This window comes from Pan paniscus, chromosome 15 (genome assembly GCF_029289425.2).
Source record: "Pan paniscus chromosome 15, NHGRI_mPanPan1-v2.0_pri, whole genome shotgun sequence".
Lineage (NCBI taxonomy): Eukaryota > Metazoa > Chordata > Mammalia > Primates > Hominidae > Pan > Pan paniscus.
The window spans coordinates 54,787,633-54,809,623 of NC_073264.2; positions in this window are offsets into that span (position 1 = coordinate 54,787,633).

Here is a 21,991-nt window from a genome sequence, read left to right on the forward strand (position 1 = left end):
CCCGGGAGGCAGAGGTTGCGGTGAGCCAAGATCTCCCCACTGCACTCCAGCCTAGGGAACAGAGCAAGACTCCATCTCAAAAAAAAAAAAAAAAAAAAGAAAGGTAGAATCCCTGGAAGACTCATATATAAATTGTATGTGACAATTAGATTTTACCTGACATTATAATATTCAGATTTGGCTAAAAATCATTACAGCAGACTATGCGTACCTGAACAGAATAGGATAAATTGTCCATTCTAGGAATACAGAGGAGACTTGGGAGAAAAGTTATCAGTTATTGAGAATTTAAAAGGCTACCTTTCTCCACATATGAGTCTTAATGTGCACATTTGGATCTCCCCACTTCTACCCTCAGCTACCCATGAGTAGATCAGGAATTGGAAAAGTAGGAGATCCAAAACCACATATCCCAAACATTCCAGGAGAGTCCTCATTTCCAATATTCTGTCCCCTTGTTGTTCTGACTGCTTAGATTCTTTGGAGACCAAGTGACCCACATTTTGGTGTGGAAAATTCTATGCATTTTGTTCAGTTATTGACTTGCCCCCACCCCACACTCACACACCAGGAGAAAAGACTAGGTGGTAAATTACATTTTGCTTTCAATTTTCTTTAGCAGTGACTCTTGCATTGTCAAGATTTTGTATGGCACATGCTGTACAAATGGATATGCACTGATGTTTGGTAACTGAGGCACATTTAAATGTGCACGTTGGCTTTTTGGGAGAGAGCCTGCACTGCTTCTTCATTTGTTTCATAATTTCATTAGTAATTATGCATAACAAATGTGACCCTCTGGTGAAAAATGATGATAGGGATAGAAACATGTTATTAATCCTTAAGAGAAGCTTTGAGAAAGGTCAAGGTTAGTTAGTGTCTACAGTTAAATTAGCCTCTGGAAGTTTACATATAAACAGAAACAAACAGGGAATCTCAAGGACCTCTTGGGCAGTTGGAAGTGGAAGGAAAAGAAGCAGTAATTAAGTTTCCTTTGTCATCAACTACTTCCACTTCCCAGATAAATGATCATAAATTACTAGAATGTGTCTTAACTTTTAGCACTGCGAAGCCATGAAAAGCTCTCTTTCTTGACTTGATTTAGAAATTTGGCTTAGATAACTGGAAAGTAGGAGATTCCTAGATTCAAACCTCTGACTTTCTTCGACTCACAAACAAACTTTCTAAATGAATCAGAGTAGAAGAAGATGCTTAAACATGCTGGCTTAACTGTTAACTGTGCCATTTTTGCTAAAAGGATAACGTATATTTTCCAACATTATACTTAATTTCATTAGCTACTGTTGCTTTTTGGGAATCTACTTACTATAAATGAAGATAAACATTCTCCCTGTGATAAGGCTGTGTTTATAAACTGGATTTAGGATGAAAGAATACGCTAAACTGATGTGTTTTCATTGCAGGGTTAATGGTGCTTTACTAATCCCCTTTCTGTGGGCCAGCAAGGCTCAGGCATTTGAGCATTTTTGGTGACTCTCATGTGTTTGCCTTCTTGAGCATTGTAACAGGAGGAAGCCCTCTCTCTTGCACAGGGATGTGAAGAAATGATGCCCCTCCTCTTCCTGGAATGGAACTTGTGTGCAATAAAAATAAAACATACATGGACTTCTCCAAGCTTACTACTGAGGTTTGAATAAAAACTATTTGTTCCTTTAATAGCTGAACACTTTATGCAGGGGATCCTGTCTTTTTTTTTCTTCCTACTGTGGATGTGGGTGTCTTCTACACTGAGGAGGAGGGAAAGTGAGTCTACTTCTATGTTGAAAAAAGCTCACTGCCAGGGCAGACTTTTCCCTTCTTCTCAGGAAAGAAATGAAGACTTAACTAAAATATATTGTTAAATATTTTAAAGCTACAGAAAGGCATAGGAATTATGTAATGAACACCCAAGTACACAGTATCCAGCTAATGAGATCAATCAATGCAATATGGTGGAAAACCCTATGCACATCCCCATTGTATTTCCTTCTAACACATACCCCCATCCTTCCTTTGCCTTCCAGAGGCAAGTCTTTAAGTTTTTTCATACTTTAAGGTGTCTCTAAACAAACAAACAAATAAAAATAGTGTTCTTTACAGTTTTTAGACAATGTAAATAGAATCTTGCTGTATATATGTATTCTTTTGCAACTTGTTCATTCTGTGTTTTAGTTTTATCCATGTGGATAACATTTTATCATGAGTTTTATCACACATGCTGCTCAATTACATAATTTCCACTACATGTTGGATAGGGATAGCACAATTTATCTCTTCCCAGAAGTCCTTCTTTCCTCCTGAACAGACAAAGAAATACTTGGAGTATTAATGGGACCCTCAGATGGCAGAATTCATAGCAAATACAATATCCACACCTAAGAGAGATTCTCACAAAGAGAACATGTCAAGAAAACGCATGCTAGATGATGCTTTTGTAGTTCTACTTTCCGCCTTTAGTTATATTGTATCTTCTTTTGCATGTATTCTGAGGTATATTTCTTTAGTCAGGTGAATTTACTCTTTCTACACATCACATTGAGTGTTTTAAATACTGAAATAAAAAACTGAGACCTGTTGTAACCTAATGTTCTTCATGGACCAAAATTGTCTAGTATGTGAGGGCATGTCTGGGTGCTTGTCTTAGTGTGTCTTTAGCCTCAGAGGAAGCAGGACTAGGTGGGGAGGGTTTGACGAGGCCAGGAGAAGCTTGCCTTGTGAAGTGGCAGGATCCAGGAAATTTCAGAAAGGCTGCTATTGACAGGGCTGGGGTGTCTTTTCTCCTTCGATCTTAGATCTCTTACTCAATGGCAGAATGCAAGAGCCTAGCAAGGTTCCATAATGGCGAGGCTACCTCCTGGTTTTAAGGAATGAATTAACAAGTGCATTGGGCAAGGTCATGGGTTGCTGCTGACTCCTAGGCCTGGCTTCTATTTTCTAGGCCTTCTGTCTTCTGCTACTTCTACAACTGTTAGTCATTTTCTTATCTCTTCTGCTGCGACCTCAGTAAGCCTACAGATTTTGATCTACCGAAAAGTGTTTATTAAATCCTGCTGAGTCTTCTTTTGAAATGCCCCTTATCAACATCCCATCCCTTCCACATCACTCCCCAGCCCCTCAGTCATCACTTCACACCGGGATGGCTGGCATGGGCTCATAGCTGACTAGGTGAGGCGTCCCCCTCCTGCCTAAGTCATCCTACATGCCAAAGTTATTCATCTTCCTCAGACACTCTTATTCCACAGATCACTGGTCTCCAAACCATCAAAGATTCCCATTTTCTCAAATATCAAATCTAAGCTTCTGTTCTGAATTTTCCAGACCCATAATTTTGTCCATCCTGCTGATTCTTACTTCCTGTTATTTCATGCTACCCAACTTCAGCTCTAGTTTGCCTAATCTCTCTCAGATCCATCAATATGCCATTCCAATGCCTCTCTCTGATGATATTGCTTTCCACTCCTGGAATACTTATCTTCAAACCATTCTTTCATTCATTTGTAACATATATATTAAGGGCCTTGTATGTGCTAAATCCTAGGGTTCTAAGATCAAGATTTTTTTTACCTCAACTTTTTTTTTTTACTACCTCATCTCTATTAATCTCTTTCTTTTTATTAGTCTTAACCACTTTAAACATATAATGTAAAAAAATGTAAAAGTTGGACACAGTTCATTAAGGTAAAAGCAAATGTGAAGTGTGGTCCTTTCTCTTTAAATAGCAACTTCTTAAGCAGCAAAAGGGATGAAGAGAATTTCAACTTCTAGGGAAGTGTATATGGAAGGCAAGCTGTGAGATTTAAATGAAATGGAATGTGATTAACAAAGCAATGCTTTAGAACAAAATTCCTATAATCTTATTTTGTTTAGTCTTCTTTCAAATGTATTTTTTCTTCATCTCTTTTGTGAGAGGATAACTCTTTAAGGGCAAAGGCTAAGTTTTCTTCTTTGAATTACCCCAGTTTTTAAACAGTGCTAGATGCACACTTGAGCCTTGACCAACTTTCTATTGTTTCTAACTTATATATATATATATAAAATCCCTTGCCTATATTTCTGGGAACAATGCTGATGGAAGGAATAGTTTAGGATGCAACCACCTTCCCATCCTTATCCTCGGTTATCTTTCCTAGAGAAATGGAAGCCTTTAGATAGGCAAGAGAATGCAACAATGCAATGGAAGCAGGTAAAGCCTAGGCACCCACCTACTTTCCTAGTGAGTCTACCCTTATAGATCAGTAAAGGCATATTGTGGCATTTCCCCAGAAATATTCATCCTGATGTGTACATTTTTGATGTGCTCTCTTGTCTACATGTGTCTCCATTGTTCTAGTCATTCCTCCAGCCAGACATATCATGAAATTTTTACAATTCTCCTAACCACAAATCCTGGTGAGACCGCTGTAGAGGAATCTAACCTGGTTTTGGGTTGGAGCTAAATTTTAGTCCAAGTCACCCTGCTACTTGTTTCAACTACTGTTTATAGCAGTGGCATGTAGATTGTGTTTTTGCTTATCTCAATAATTTTACTCCCTCTGATGAAAGTTCTTTCTAACAAAATCATAATTTGGGTTGTTTTTGGATTTCATCAGGGTTGCTCTCTATTGTGAGTTACTATTTTAGTGTTTTCTGTTTCTCTCCTACAGAACTGTCTGCTAGGACTTTTAAATTTAGAACATCGGGTCTGAACAAACAATGAAGCATGACCTTTCAGAAAAGCTGATTAAAATGTTTTTTACTTGAAGGGAAGCAAGCCATAAATGCTAAGGAAGTGAGTGATTTATGATGTAAATTTTTAATTGAAAACTAATAATAAACAGGAAGTCCAGGGATGCTGCAACAGTGTGGCTACAAGCAACCCAAGTAATTCTTCACAGTGTAATGTAAGAATTTAACTTAATCACGGGTCCAAATAAATGAAAAAAAGGAAAAGACTCTTCATGAATGTTTCTGATAACTTGAAGGTGGTAGTTCTATTCTTTTTTACTTTGGAAAAACACTGATATCTCTATAACCATTTGGAAATTGGAATGGAGCGGGGAGGGGTGAAACCATGCTAATTGATGAAGACATAGATTTTCCGTAAAATATCTTGGCTTAATAAAGAGGCAGAATCTGTTTTTCTTTTATATCTACCCGACTCTCTCATATTATTTCAATTTATATTTGGCCTAGGAGGACGTTATTGTAATGTTCATTTTATGGGTAAGAAAATTGGAACACAGTGGTACAATAACTCAAATTTAAAACATCAGCTGGGGAACCGGTAGTAACAATTGTTATTCCAGCACCAAACTTGTGCTCATTTTAGAAAACTAGAACATACCCTGAGAAATAGGAAGATGGCCTCATTGGGATGCATTTCTATGATCTGGACTAGTTCTTTCTCAGGACTACCACACCTGCAGCCTCACGGTATTAGTGCACCCTCTTCCTGAGAAGTCCTGGCCAATAACTGAGCATGTAACAGGACCTGGTCATTTCTACCCAGTGCAGAACTCCTCTGTGGGCAGTGTTTGCATTGGAGCTCCCCACTAGGCTGACTAGGCCTCTCAGAGCTCTAGCACAACCTGGGCCTCTTCCTACCGATTACTCCTTCCCTTCCCATGTTCATCTGGGGAGATCAGAACAGACTAAAGGCTTTTCTTGGCTACTCCTCTTGGCACTCCCCTTATCATTCATGATCTTACCACTCCCAAATCTCTTGGCACTCTTAACTCCATCGTGGTGTGTGCTTCTCCAAGAACCTGAACTGATACAAATAGCCTATCTACAACATTGCTAGTTGGCAGAGGCATGTTTATATTAACTACTCTAATATCATTTCTATATAGTTAGAGGGTAGAACTAAGACCTTATACTGCCATCCTGATCAAACATGTAGACACTACCAATTTCCTTTTATTCCCTTCTTAAGTCTCCATGTGGGTAAGACTGTGATCTAATACAGTGGAACAAAACATTTTTTCGTTTCATGGCCCAATAAAATAAACAAGCAAAATATTAAGGAATTGATATAGTTTCCAGGTTTTTTTTAACCAGATAAAGGTATTAAAAACCATCTACATATAGTATCACAATTGTTACATAAAGATATTACTTTTTAACAAAAAAGATGAAGAACACAATCTGAGAATCAAAAATTTTTTGAATTTAATTTTTTTAGAGAAGTTTCAGGTTCACAACAACATTGAGAGGAAAGTAAAGAGAATTCCCATATGCCTCCTTCCCCCACATTTGCATAGACACACCCATTAATAACATTCCCAATCAGAATGGTACATTTGTTATAATCAATGAACTTACAATGATATACCATTGTTACCCATAGTGCATAGTTTACACTAGAGTTCACTCTTGGTTTGGTACATTCTGCGAATTTAGGTAAACTTATAGTGACATATATCTACCAATATAGTATCATACAGAGTATTTTAACTGCCCTAAAAATTCTCTATATTCCACTTATTCATCCCTTCCTCCAATCCAACTCCTGATGACCATTGATCTTTTTACTATCTCCATAGTTTTGCCTTTTCCAAAATGTCATATAGGTGAAATCATACAGTATGCACCCTTTCCAGGTTGGTTTTTTTTCACTTAGATTACTAAATGCATTTAAGTTTCATGTATGCATTTTTTGTGACTTGATAGTGCATTTCTTTTTAGCTCTAAATAATAGTCCATTGTACAGATGTACCACAGCTTATTTATCCATTCACATATTGAAGGGCATCTTTTTCCGTTTCAAGTTTTGTCAATTATGAATAAAGCTGTTTTAAACATCCATGTATAGACTTTTGTGTAGACATAAGTTTTCGACTCTTTTGAATAAATACCAAGGAGTGTGATTGCTGGACTGTATGATAAGAGTATGTCTAGTTTTGTAAGAAACCACTAAACTGTCTTCCAAAGTGGCTGTACCATTTTGCAACCCCACCAGCAATGAATGAGAGTGCCTGTTGTTCCATATCTTTGCCAGCATTTGGTGTTGTCAGCGTACTATACTTTGGTCATTCTAATAGATGTGTAGCAGTGTCTCATTATTGTTTTAATTTGCATTTCCCTGATGATTTATGATGTGGAGCATCTTTTCTTATGTTTATTTTCCATCTGTATTTCTTCTTTAGTGAGGTATCTGTTATGGCTTTTTGCCCATTTTCTAAACTGGGGCTTTGTTGTTTAATTGTTGAGTTTTAAGAATTTTTAAAAAAATTTTAGATAACAGTCCTTTATCAGATATGTCTTTTGCAAATATTTTCTTCCAGTCTATGCCTTGCCTTTTCAACCTCTTGACAGTGTATTTTGCAGAGCAGAAATTTTTCATTTCAATGGAGTATAAGTTATTAATTCCTTCTTTCAAGGATTGTACCTTTAGTGACATATCTAAACGATCATTTTTCTCACAGTAGGATAGTTGGGAAAACTACAGTAAATTATTAAAAGTAAATTTGCACAAAAATAACGACACCATAAAGAGGCTAGGGCATTGGCTTCCTCCCATAAAGAACTAACTGTCACAGAAATTGCTCTCCCAGTGATATAGATGTATAGGTCAATGTAACAGAATAGGGAGTTCAGAAATAAATGGACACAAAAATAGTCAACTGATTTTTAATAAAAGTGCCAAAATAATTCAATGGATATAATATTTTCAACAAATGGGACTAAAATAACTAGATATTTATATGGAAAATATGAACTTAAAAACCTTATATCATATATATAAAAGCCAGTCAACTGTCAATGCATTATAGAGGTAAGTGTAAGAGCTAAAACTATAAAACTTCTAAAAGAAAATAAAAGAGAAAATCTTTGTAACCTTTTGTTTGTAAAAAACTATTTAGGACATAAAACGCATGAACCAAAAAATAAGAAATTATAAATTGGACTTTAGAATTCAAAATTTGCTCTCCAAAGAACATTGTTAAGAAAATAAAAAGGGAAGCCATATAGTGAAAGAAAATATTTTCAGAATATATATTTGATAAAGGATTTGTATACAAAATACATAAAAATCTCATTGCTTAATAATAATAACATAACCCAATCAAAAAAATGACAGAAAGAGTTTTTAAAAAAACACTTCACAATGAAGACATATGAATGCAAAAATACATATTCACTGTCATTAGTTATCAGGGAATTTCCAATTCAAACTACAGTAAGATTCCACTACACATCCAATAGAATGGTTAAAATTAAAATATTGACAATACCAAGTGCTGACATTGCTGTGGAGCAACTGGAACTCTCATATCTTGCTGGTGAGTATGTAAAATGTTACAGCCACTTTGTAAAACAGTTTGACAGTTTCTCATACAGTTAAATATAGACTTACCATATGACCTTGCAATTATACTGCTGAGTATTTACTCAAGAGGAATGAAAACATACATTCCTCCAAAGATATATATGTGAATGGTCATAGCAGCTTTTTCACAGTAGCCCTAAACGGAAAAGTATTTAATGTCCACCAATAGGTAAATGAATAAACAAACTGTGGTACATCCATGCAATGGAATACTACTTAGTAATAAAAAGGAATGAACTACTGATACATGCAACAACACAGGTGAATTTCAAAAGCATTATTCGGAGTCTAAGAAGCCTTAGACAAAACAATACATACTATATTATCCCATTTATATGAAATTCTATAAAAGGTAAAACTATAGTGACAGAAAGTTGATCAGTGGTTGCCTTGGCTCAAGGATAAGGAGAGGGTATTAATTGCAAAGGGGCAAAAGCAGACGACTTTTTAGTGTGAAAGAAATATTCTATATCTTGATTGCAGTGGTGGTTACATGACTGGTTATCAATATTCTGAAAGTTTAAATTAAAATTTGTGAATTTTAGTATATGTAAATTACACCTTGAAAGAACTGATATTTTAAAAGGCCTACTTTAAAAATTCTAATTCAGAAAATTACAACATAAAACTTTGTTCTCTGTTACATATGTGTGAAATTGTGTTCTAGGCTCTATGTTTGTCAATGAACCTTGTGGTAGAGCTTGATGTCTGTCTTGGTGCAGAACTTTGTTTTCTTATCACAATGTTGTCTTACCTCTTTTTTGTTGGTGTTTAAATCAAAAGTCAAATTTCACATAAAAATTGGAAGCCAATTCAATGTCATTTTATATTAAATAGTCAGGTTTTGTTCTAAGAACTGTGTGGGGCACACAAACTTCCTCCACTTTTTTCCTCGAGGGCCTGAAAACCCTAAGATGGGGGTGTGGATCAGGAACACAGACAGTGAGAAATTCAGGGAGAGGGTAAAAGGGCACTTCTGTCTTTCCCTTAGTGACTTCTCATACCTGGAATATTGGGATGAGGCTGCTCAACAGAAGGTGATCGGGGTGGTTCACGTAAGCAAAAATTTTTAAGGGCAGGATTAACATTTGGGAATCACTTATCTATGGTATTCAGGTAACCGTTCTAAGCACAAAGCATTGTTAAGTGCACAGGATTTAGACACAGGCCATCCTGGATTTGAATCTTGGTTCTGCTAATTCTTACCTGTGTACCATTTGGAAAGTCATTAAACCTCTCACATCCTCCATTTGCACATCTCTAAAATGGGGATACAGTTATCCATCTCACAGCATCAACGTGAAGATTAAATGAAATAATATATGTAGAATGCTTAGTACAGCACCTGGCACATAGTAAGTGCTAAATATATGGAAATGATTTCCATGTTTTTGTTTGGTTTTTCTGCATTCACTGATTGCTGCCTGCTCTGTCCTTAGATCCACAAGGGAGCCCTAAAAGTGGATCTCCTGGGAGAGAAAAGCAGGAGCCCTGCGACAGCAGGCAAGCAGGGACCAAGAGGAGTAGGGCAGCTTGCAATTGTCAGTCTGGAGGTGGAACTCGGCAGCTGGGGAAATGGGAAGCAGGCACGGCCAGCCACTTCCAGGACAGAGGCCCTTGCCTCAGGACATCCATTCTTTATTTTTCTTTGGTTGGCTTCTTCTATTTATTTGTTTATTTTCAATTTACTTCATTTTCTTACATTTAAAAGGTGATATTCTCTAATAGTAAAACAGCTTTTAAAAACACAGAGATCACTTAAGGGCATACTACTAAGTGAAACAAGTCCATCTAAAAAGGCTACGTACTGTATGATTTCAAGTATATGGTATTCTGAAAGAGGCAAAACTGTGGACAGATGATAAAGGGATCAGTGTTTGTCAGGATTGGGGGTGGAAAGAAAGATTAGGTAGAGCACAGGGGATTTTTAGAGCAGTAAAGTTGCTCAGTATGTTACTAGAAGGGTGAATACATGTCTTCATACATTTGTCAAAATCCATAAAGTGTACACCACCGAGAGTAAACTCTAATGTAAACTATGGACTTTGGTTGATAATGAAGTGTCATTTTTGGTTGATTGCTGGTAACAAATATACCACTCTGCTGGGGGATGTTGATGGTGTGGAAGTCTGCATGTGTGGTGGGAGGGGTTACATAGAAACTCTTTATACTTTTTGATCAATTTTGCTATGAATTGATTGCTATGAATTGCTATGAATTAATTGCTACTAAAACTTCTGTGATAAACAAAATCTACTAATTTTTAAAAATGAAACAAACTACCCATGATCCCACCACTTATTAAAAATAGGTGAATTCTTATTCTCCTTTAATGGCCCTTGTGCACACACACATATATTTTCATATAGCTGTGATTACTGAAGGATAACCACCTGACCTTCTGCATTATAATTTACCACAGAATAGTATGCTCATTCCTTACAAGAAGCCAAAAGTGTTAATTGCTTAAGCATTTCTGCACTTAAACTAATGTATTTGTGAGATGTATTAGATATCAAACCTTAATGGAGGAGCAGAGGGTAGAAAGCTAACATTTCTGGAGCACTAACAAGGTACCAGGCCCTATGCCAGGTGCTTTACACATTTTATTTTATTTCATCCTTGTAACAGCTATATGAGGTAGGTGTTATTATCTCCATTTTGTGGTGAAGCAAACTGTAATTTAAAAATAATTATCAGATTAACCAAAGATCATCCTTGGGCAAGCTTAGATGATATTTACCAAAGTGTGTTTTGTGAAACCCTGTTTTCACAGGAGGTTAAAAAGCAGATAAATAGCTAATGGATGGATGGGTGCATGCACAGATAACTATAGATGGATAGCCATATATGTGTATAGTTATAGGTACATATATCTCGTTCTTCTAAAAGTTTTGAGAAGATTTAGGTAAAAATTGAAGAAGCTTCTTTCTATAGGACATCTTAGGGCTTTTATATGCTAATGTCTACTGTGAATTTCAATCATTTTCCACTTTCTGGAGTAAGAATATTGCAGGAGTAGTTCCATCAAACATGATTTGAGAAACCCTAGCCCATAACATTATTTATAATTTATTCAGTAGGTTAATTAGTTAATTTTAAGAATTTTCAGACTACATTCTGTATCAGTGTCCATAGAAAATTCCAAGTTTTATCTCATGATTTATTTTATCAAATGAATGATACACTTTAAGGTTAAGCCATAAAATGATGTAGAAGCATAGAATTATAGGCCTGGAAGAGATAATAAGAATTGAAATAGGCCACTTCCCAGGCTTCAGAAAGGACAACACCTAAGCCATCATGGACAAACAGGTATCTAACTTATTGTAAAAGCCCCCCAGGGGAGGAAATTCCCTAATCTCCCTGTAACCTATTCCACATGCCCAGCTTTTCTGAGAAAATGATGAGTTCCTTGAAGCTCTTCTACCGTAGTGTGCAAGTGCTGAGTACTTCATTATTATATTATATGCAGATGTCTAGATTTTTAAAAGGGTGCTGGTGAGAGTAGAATAAAGATAGATCTATCTGTCTAGCATATGTCTATTTATCTATTTACCTATCTATCTAATCTCTATTATCTATCTAATACCTATCTATCTATCTATCTATCTATCTATCCATTTATCTGTCTATCTTCTATTTGTCTATCTACCTATCCAGAGAGTGAAGAAATTTAAAATGTTGACTCAGAATCATCTTTGACTCCTTCTTCTACCTATTTCCACAGTTTCAATTAATTATCTCATCTTGTAACTCTCCTCTCCTCTGAAGCATCTCTTGATTCAGGCTTCACCATTTTTTCTCACCACCCATGGTCGAAGACCTCCTTCTTGTTAGCTTGGATCTCTCAACTACCTCTTGAGAAATTTCCCTATCTCTACACTCTTTTCTACTTTGCCCCCACAGGGCTAACACCACCATCCTTTCTTTTCTTTTTTCTTTTTTTGTATTTGTTTTGTTTTGTTTTTAGAGACAGGGTCTCTCTATATTGCCCAGGCTGATCTCGAACTCTTGGGCCCAATTGATCCTCCTGTCTTTGCCTCCCAAGGTGCTAGGGTGACAGGTATGAGCCACCATGCCCAGTCATCTTCATCTTAAAAGTGCAGCTCTATCACGTGCCTCCCATTTCTAACAGACCCCCTTGCCAACAGGATAAATGTGACCCCTGTAGACTGCTCTATTTAGCTGCTTGTGATTTGGTCCCAATTCCCCTTCCCAGTCTCATCTTCAATTATTCTTCACTGCACATGTAACAAACACATCACTAATACTGAATATTCTTTTCTGAATTTTCATGTTTTCATGCCTTTTTTTCATCCCTTCTGCATGAAATTCCTTTTCCTCCTTTCTTTGTTGTGTTCTTGTTCATGTTGAAGTCCTAGCTCCTCTGGAAATCTGCATAGGTCTGTCTAGGCCAAACTAATTGTTTTCCCACTTTTTATATTATCCAAAACTTTTACATATTTCTCACTCACATCATTTAGAATGCTATGTTGCAAAATGTGGCAGATTTCAACCAATGGGTCATCTGACTTTGATGCATTCCATGAAGAAAGACAGCGGGAAGAGGCTGAGTGGAGCAAGTGAAGGGGAGACCAGAATGACTGATCAGCAAAGAAAATGTCATGGAGGTCACAGGAAAAGCAGATGGTGACCATGAGTGTGATGGTGATTGTGAGAGATGAAAAAAAAAACATGAAGACACGTCGCCTTAAGAATGAGAGGGCTCTATCTGTAATCCAGGAAAGATGGACAGGAAAGGACTGAGGGCAGGCAGAAGTTCCTCCTGTCCTCTGGAACCCAGGGGACAGAACACTGGAAAGACAGCAGCCACACAAGCAAGAAACACCCAATGGAAGAACTTCCAACTTCTGCATCATCCTCAGGGCAGGTACTGAACAGTGTTAAGGCCAGGAACTTTGGGGCAGGGAAAGGGAAGGAGTAGTTGTCAATTTCACATCACAAGCACAGATTTAACATTGTTTTATATCACAGTTATTTGCATCATTCTATAGTAAGAAAACCTGTTTCACATTTCATTTGTTCTCAGGACTTCTCATTGGAATAGGAGATGGCAACTTGGCAATCCTCTGTGAAGCTAAGTATGCATGAATGTTCTGAATAAGTTGCAGAAGTGATTATATTTAATAGTACTGTTGAATTGGTGAATGCATAAATGAATTAGAAATGGAACTATTTTCTCTTCAGAAATCCTCATCTAAGAAGGTCTGATAGATCCTTCTTCCTAATATGTAACTTTGCAGTATATAACTTCTATATTAGTTCATAGTCGGTTTAACTAAAAGGGAATAAACTTGATTCTTGAAAACACTACAACTTATACACGTAAACAAGTATCTTTTTTTTTCTCCAAATAGTTATCTTAGACAACTGTATACTTAGAATAATGATATTGCCATTTCTGTTTTGTTATAATTTATTGAGTGTCTGCCATGTGTTGGATCCTGTTATGAATGCTTTATTATCTCAAATTTTGCAGCATTCCTAGGAGGTAAGCATTATTATCCTAATTTTACAGATGAGAAAACTAAGTAATTAACTTGTCCAAAAGAGATGACAGCTAGATCAGCTGGTGCCAGAGCCAGTGGTCAATCCAACTCCAATCTGACACTAAAGCTCATATTCTAATTCTGCTGTTTGACTCAAAATATTTTTTGAGAAATGCTTTAAAACCTAAGGTAGATTCATCTAATGTACTCACTAATACATCTTTGTACTTTCAGATGAATTTGAGTTTTAAAGACAGTTAAAAGACTTTTGGAATAAATTATGTTGGAAATGGTGGGAGATTGGGGCACACTCATGTGCTTGGGGAGCAAAAATGAGGTGTGATCTCGGAGGAAACACATTGCATACTTTGGGTGGTTTTTAAACGGAATTAAAAGATAATTTAAAATATCATTGATTTTGGAATTTCTAGACCACCATAAATACTGAAAGAGTGATATTTGGTATAAAAAATGTGAACATTTTTATTTTATAGCAAACCTATAATTCCATCATTGAATCTTAAGATTAGAAGGACTAGTATGTATCACTGAATATTTTTGCTCAAATAACATATTAGTGAGTGGCAGAGCAAACCTTTGGACCCCAGACTATCAGACTCTAAATTCCTTTCACTGTATGTCTTTGCCCCCAGACACTTTGGAAAATAATTTTAGAGCCCAAGGCCCTGCCTAGTGAGACTATGCTGCGCTAAAACCCTCCAGGGATGATAAAGATATCTCTGGCCTTTTACTCATTCACACCCTCAACCCAGGACTTTTCCTTGACCAGTTTGTAACTATTAGGAAATCCTTTTCTTTCATATTAAGTAGAAGTTCATCTCCATGTATTAGGTACTTCAAGATTTTGATAAATAAATGCAATTTCATGAGCAAAAAGAAGTTAATTTAGACATATTCTAAAGAGACGATTCTCCAACGAAATTAAAGCTCACAGGCAGATAAACCTGAATATCTCTTGCCAGACGGGTGGTTTTTTTAGCTGTCACCCAACCTAACTTTCAGAGTAGACTCTAAGGAAAAGCACCAAAATACTTTTCTGACGTTTCCATATTTAGCACACCACCACATAAAATTGCTAAATACCATATAACCACACTTACCATCCTGGGGCCTATAAATTCTGAATTCAGACACTTGATTACAAACCACAAAATGACTCTGTTTAAGAAATAGTACGTGGGATTGCAAGAGAGCTGCCCCTATTTAGATGTTCTTCTGGTTATTAACTTAGTAACATGGGCTTTTTCCCCCTCTCTCTTCCTTCTCAATCCTTCGACCATGGCTGTCATCTCCAATTTCTGGTACAGTTGCATGAGTATTGGGGGGGTATGCCTGCAAGAGATGGGGGAGCATTTTCTGCTATAATTATAGTCCAAAAGGAAAATAAGCACATACGTTTTTGGTTTCGCAGTAAAATTCCATAGCAAAACAGGAGTCAATCAGCAAGTTTTGGGAAGGCGAATGTAGGATTGAAAATTCCCTTCTACCATCTAGGGGTAGCCCAGGCACCACTGTGGTGTTATTTTTCTCTCTACTCAGTTGCGAGGTCACCCTTGCTCTCAGGATTCATAAGCCATCCTTGTCTGTTCCATAGCTATACACCCATATCTAACCAGACCCATTAGGCACATTAAACAGTAAATAATGAGAATCACAATCTCGATATTTTTTTCCTTTATAGAAATAAAACCATTAGCTAAGCCAGTGGAGGGCACTCACCCCCTAACAGGGAAATACTTCAGAAGCACACAGAAGTCACCTTCCTGCTAACCAGAGCTTCCCTTACCTTTTACCAAGGCTGCTACTTCTAATACACTTGTTTAAATAGATTAGGAAATTATAAAATTTAGAACTGCTTAAATATTATTGATGACAGAATTTTGACTTTTAAATATAAATTCCTCATTTTATCCCTCTATGATAGTAAATGCCACCTCTTCTTGTAACCCAGAAGCCATGCCCCAACACTATGAAGAATTCTTTAATAATTTTAGAAACCCACGTTGAGACTTTACTAAGTTCAAGAGATATGCTAAATGCTTTACAATGCCTTACCTAAATCTTAGGAATTAGATACTGTTATCTGCATTTTCAGCTAAGAGGATTGTGAATGAAAACAGTTCTATATCTTAAGTAAAATCATAGAATTATGCGACAGAGACAGAATTGCATTCGTCCCCTTAACCACTGTACTGGAAAACCTTTCTAGACAGACGTCCAGCCCTGAGGCTGCATACAATGAGAACTTTAATATCAGCCAGGGTTTGGGGAGGCAAGCAACAGATATTGACTCTGGATTGTTTCAGAAAAAAGAAAACCTAACGAGGAGCCCATAGGAACTTTGCAAAAGTTGAAAGTCCAGGCCCAGAGGTGCTGCAGTCAGGAACAATATACCAAAATTGCACTGCAAGATGGGTCCAGGAAGGATGGCTGCAGAGCTGCTGTCACTGTGCCCTAGGCCTGCACTTAAGCTGTGATACAATGGATCTCAGACACTGGACACAGATGCTGGCACTGCTCCTCTGTTGCCCCAAGAACTTGATCTCATCATAGCAATGGCCCTCTCTGCCAGGAAAGATTCTTCTCAATCCTTGCTTCCTTTCATCTTTGGTCCCCTATTCAAAGATGCATTTGACTGGAGGAGCCAAGGTCACACACCCACACATGACCAACAATGGCGCCTGGGAAAGTGAGTTTGGAGCATTTTTAGCTTCTATGTTGATAGATGTCTGTACCTCCCACCGAAACCTACAAAGTAGATATTGCCAAATGGAGGTGAGGTTTAGATGCATGGCAGCCAGAAGGAATAATAGATTCCTGCTACACCTGAGAACTAGAGTGGCAAGATTTCTAGCACCATATAATTTACTCCTTCATCCACATGAGTATAAGATGCTCCTCTCCTCAGCCCTGTGATTCTCAGATCATCAGTATGTATATATCAGGGCTTGTGGTTCACCAGAGTGTTCTGTGGACTATGAGTGGTGTCATCAGAGATCCTGAGTCATGCGTAGCTACTATTTAAAAAGAAGATAGAAAAAAATTTTTAGTACTTGTGAAAGCTTGGTGCTGGTGAATCAATGCTCTGTGGATTGAGGCTAAAGAACACTGTGTCCAGAGTAACTGCATTTTGGATGAAAAATAAAAGGGCTTCTGTAAACTCGTAATTATTCTTCTGGTTGTGTTCATGGTAAATGCCAACAGTATGGATGTCAGCTTCTAACTCAGCCAATTTGTTGACCAGATCCAGTTTATATTTACCAGAACTCATCTCCCAGAGTTCCTCCACGATAAAAGAGAAAGAAGAGGAATATCTTTATTAGAGGAAGGATAATACATCTTGCCTGGTGTGGAAATCTGTTGTGCTTCTTCGCTCTGCTTTCATTCTTTCTTCTTTCATTAATACCATAGTAAGCCTTTGGCAATGACCCAGCTCTGCTGGTTCTAGGGATATCCATGTGACCAAGATTTAGATTATGAAAATACCTGTATATAGTGACTGGTTCAGGGAAGGGCATGTGATACAGAACATCCTAATCAGAACATTTCAGGTCTCTCACAGAACCACTGGGAAGAAGTTCTCTCCACTGAAATTGCTAAGCTGGTAGGTTGTGTCTGGAGCTTTTGATGAACAGCTTGCCCCTGTAAGGTAAGGGCCTATCTGAGAAGAGACCCAACAGAGAAACTCAAGCAGATTTTTCTTTTTTAAAATTGAATACTTAGAACATAATTTTAACACCCAGATCAAGCCAGGTTCAGAGCCAATAACCTTGGGCTTTTCAATTACATGAGCTTATAAATTTCTTTTCTCTCTTACACCAGTGTGAATTGGGTTTCCTATCACATGCAACCAAAGAATCGTAGCCAATTGACCCACCTTATTTATTTATGCAGTTCTGGGCTGCGTTGGTTAAAGGAAGAAACCCAATAACTAGTTGTCTGAATGCTGTAGAAGAGAATCATGGTTTGGGTAGAGAATTAGTTTAAATGTTTTCTTCAAAACTTAAGAGTCTAGGATTGTATGAATAAAGACAAATTGGAAGCATTTGGGAAAATACATTAGATGCTGTCTCAGAAAAAGATAATGATGGGATTGCCATTTAGCACAACAAAAAACATCACCCAAATTAGGTTGGTAACTATTTTAAGTTCCATTTAGCTTCTCGTGGTAATGCTTTTCATAAGTACTTTGTAATTTCTAAGTTTGTGAGGCTTAAATAATTACGTAATTACTTTGCAACAACCACAGAGTTCTATTTGGTTCAGCAGCTACTTTAAGCCATGTTAAGTTTTTCATTATAAATTATATTACATTTAGTACATAATTTATAGTTTCTATGACAAGAATAACCATATCATGCAACTATTCTGTAATGGCATAGCAATTACTCTCATATTGTGGTAACTTCCAGTGGAATGGATATTTCTTCTGTAATTACAGAAATGATAACATCAAATCTAACAATTTCTTGGTGATAACATTTATAAATACAAATTCAACTATAATTCATTTGCTTCTTCTTGGCCATTCTAGCTGAGCAAAAAAATAAAAATAAATGGAATAAAATGTTTTTCTGCCACTTTAATATTAGATGATATTTAGCAAGTTTGTGCAACATACTTGGAAGCAGATCCTGTGTAAGGAGATCAAAGTATATTATTTGCCTCCATTTATACTCAGGCAACAAATAGGCCTTGATCAATTACAACAGTTCAAGATCAAGGGATTATGCAGGAAAGTTATATTTTATTGTAACATAAACCCAGTTGACAAACCACCCTGAAAGATGTGGTGTGAGAGATAGGCTTCCGTATGGCCTGGAAGGAAAGTGAAAGGCACAGGATGTGGAATTAGAAACCTGAGTTTGAGTCTAACTTTGCCATTTCCTACCTAGGTGATCTTACCAGCTGTATAATCTTTCTGAGTTTGTTTCTCTTTCTGTAAATTTGGCTTAATTGTACTTATCTCATAAGGTTTGTTGCAAAGCCAAAAAACATAATGTATTTGAAAGGGTTATGTCAGGTACAAACTAAATATCAGATACTATTAAAGAAGGAAGCCGTTTGCTCTCATTCAACTTACTTGGTTTGAAATAAGATACCCTTCCTTCATATAAACTTTAATAATGAAAGATTTTTTTTTAAAAGACAGTGCCTACTATGTATGAGAGGCTGCACTAATGCAAAATATTTCTCATGGTATCTCTTTCCTTTTTTTATTTTTTATTTTTTTGGTACAATCTCTACTTTCTCCTATAAGGTATACTGTTTGAGGGCTTTTGAATATTAGTGAGAAGCACGCATTTTCTTAGACAAACAAGGAAGAAAAATGTAAACAAGAAGTTGTTTCTTCACCAAAGGGTTTGGTTATGGAATACAATGCAACATTCCAATCAGCTTTCAGAAAACAAATATCTGAGTCTTATCTGGAGGATATCACTATAGTTTTTCAGGGCTTGCTAGTTAAGTCTTAGGAAGCACATTTTTGGAATATAGACGGCTATTTAATCTTAGATAGGTAATTTCAGCTAGTTGATAGTCTTCAAGTCTTTAGACAGTAACTCTATACCACTTGTTAAGTTTAATTGGTTTAATATAAAGTATAATGTGCACATACTGTTGTCTTGGATTTTACAAAGTTGTGTTTGTTATTATCAATTTAGAAATGGGGATTTTAAAGGGATATAAAGGTTTTATAGAACTTTTGTTATATGTGAATGTCTGTATTAATACTACAATATATACAATTATACAATTATATATACAATTATATATTTGTATATACAAGTATATACAATTATAATATATACAATTATATATTGTAGCAGTTTTTGTGGGTTCTTAAGATGTGAATAAGGAATAAAGAATTAAATCATCTTCCTTTAAGGATGAAAGAAAAGAGCAGTATCTTTCCACGTTGATCTCTTTCCCTATCAGAGTTGAGTACTAGAAGACCTCTTGCTATAGAAGAAGCTACTTTGAATATGGCTGGACCAGGAATGTTTTTGTTTGTACGAAGCATTGAAGAGGTTATATACTGTGTAATATCTCTAGATTCCTGATGATTCAGTAAAGTTTTCTTATTAGTTACATTTATGTATTATTTTTACAAAACTTCTGTACAAAGTACCATAAAATGGATAACTTAAACATCACACATTTTATTGTCTGACAGTTCCGGAGGTGAGACGTCCAAAATAAAGGTGTCAGCAGGGTTGGCTCCTTCTGAAGGCTGTTCAGGCCTCTGTCCTTGGCTTGCAGATGATGTTCATGTTCACGAAGTGTTCTCCCTGTGTGTGTGCATAGGGACTGAATGCTTGTGTACCTCCCAAAATTCATATGTTGAAGACCTAATATCCAATTGGAAGGTATGTGGAGATGGGGCTTTTGGGAGGTCATGAGGATGGGGCTCTGGTCTGATGGGATTAGTGCCCTTACAAGAAGAGAGACCATGGAGCTTGCTCTGTCTCTCACATATGCATACAGAAGTCATGTGAGCACAGAGCAAGATGGCGGCCACGTATAAGCCAAGAAATGAAGCCTCAGAATGAAGCTACCTTGCTGGAACCTTGATCTTGGCTTTTCCAGCCTCCAGAACCTTGAGAAGTAAATTTCTGGGCCAGGCACCGTGGCTCACCCCTGTAATCCCAGCACTTTGTGAGACCGAGGTGGGAGAATCACTTGAGCCCAGGAGTTTGAGACCAGCCTGGGCAACATAGAGAGACCCTTTCTGTACAAAAAATTTAAAAAGTAGCCAGGTGTGGTGGCACATACCTGTAGTCTCATCAACTTGGGAGGCTGAGGTGGGATGATGGCTTGAGCCTGGGAGGTTGGGGCTGCAGTGAGCTATTATCATGCGGTTGCACTCCAGCCTGGACACAGAGTGAGACCCTGTCTCAAAAAAAAAAAAAAAAATCTGTCGTTTAAGCTACTTAGTCTATTGCATTTTATTATGGCAGAACAAACTAAGATGGTGCCTTTATCCTAAGTTCCCCTTTTGATAAGAACATCAATGATATTGGATTAATTGGATTAGGGCTTACTCTAATAACATAACTCAAACTTGATTATCTCTGTAAACACTCTATCTCCAAACATTCTGAGATACTAGAGGTAAGGATTTCAGCCTACGAATTTTGGGAAGGGGGCACAATCCAACTCCTCATAATTTCCTTTCTAACTGATGTATAAAGCTATTTCCATAGTGAAAATAACTTGCAAATTAGTTTTTTTCCAACAATTTCATTGACACATAAATACAATACACTGCACATATTTAAAATATACACTTTGATAAGTTTTGACATGTCTACATGTATGAAGACATCACCACAGTCAGATGTGGTTCTCTATTTCTTCTGTTTCTCCCATCTGCTCTTTACTCTTCTTTTCTTGTTTTTTTGCCTTTGTTGTTTTTTGTTTTATTTTTAATGAATCAAGCATTTTTAAATACCCATTTTTAATGACTTTAACTTCTTTTTTTGGCTTATTAGCTACAACTTCTTTCTTTTGTTAATTTGGTAATTGCTTTAGGGCTTATATGATACCCTCTGAGTTAGTGTAGCCTACCTTCACATGTCACTTCACATATAGCATAAGAACCTTACAAGAGTGTGCTTCTCCCATCCTGGCCTTTGTGATATTTTGTCATATATTTTATTTTCACATATGTTATAATCTTCACACAACACCTTATTATTTTGAATAAATAATAAATATTTTTTAAGAGAATTAAATATTATGAACAAAATCTTACGGATTTACTCACGTAGTTACTATTTCAGCTGTTCTTCCTTCTTTTGTGTAGATGCATATTTCCAACTAGAATTATGTCCTTCTGCCTGAAGGACAATATTTACTATTTCGTCTACTGTAAGTCTTTCAGCTTTTGTATGTCTAAAAAAGCTTTTAGTTGCTTTCTTTTTGAAAAATATTTTTACTGTGCCTAGAATTCCAGATTGATTGTTTGGGTTAGTGCTTCTCCATACTTTAAAGATATTACTCCACTGGATTTGGACTAACACAGTTTCTCATAAGAAATCTACTGGCATCCTTATCTTTGTTTATCTGTAGTAACATGTCTGATTTTTTTTCTCTGGTCACTGTTAGGATTTTCTGTTTAAAACTGGTTTTGAGCAATTTGATT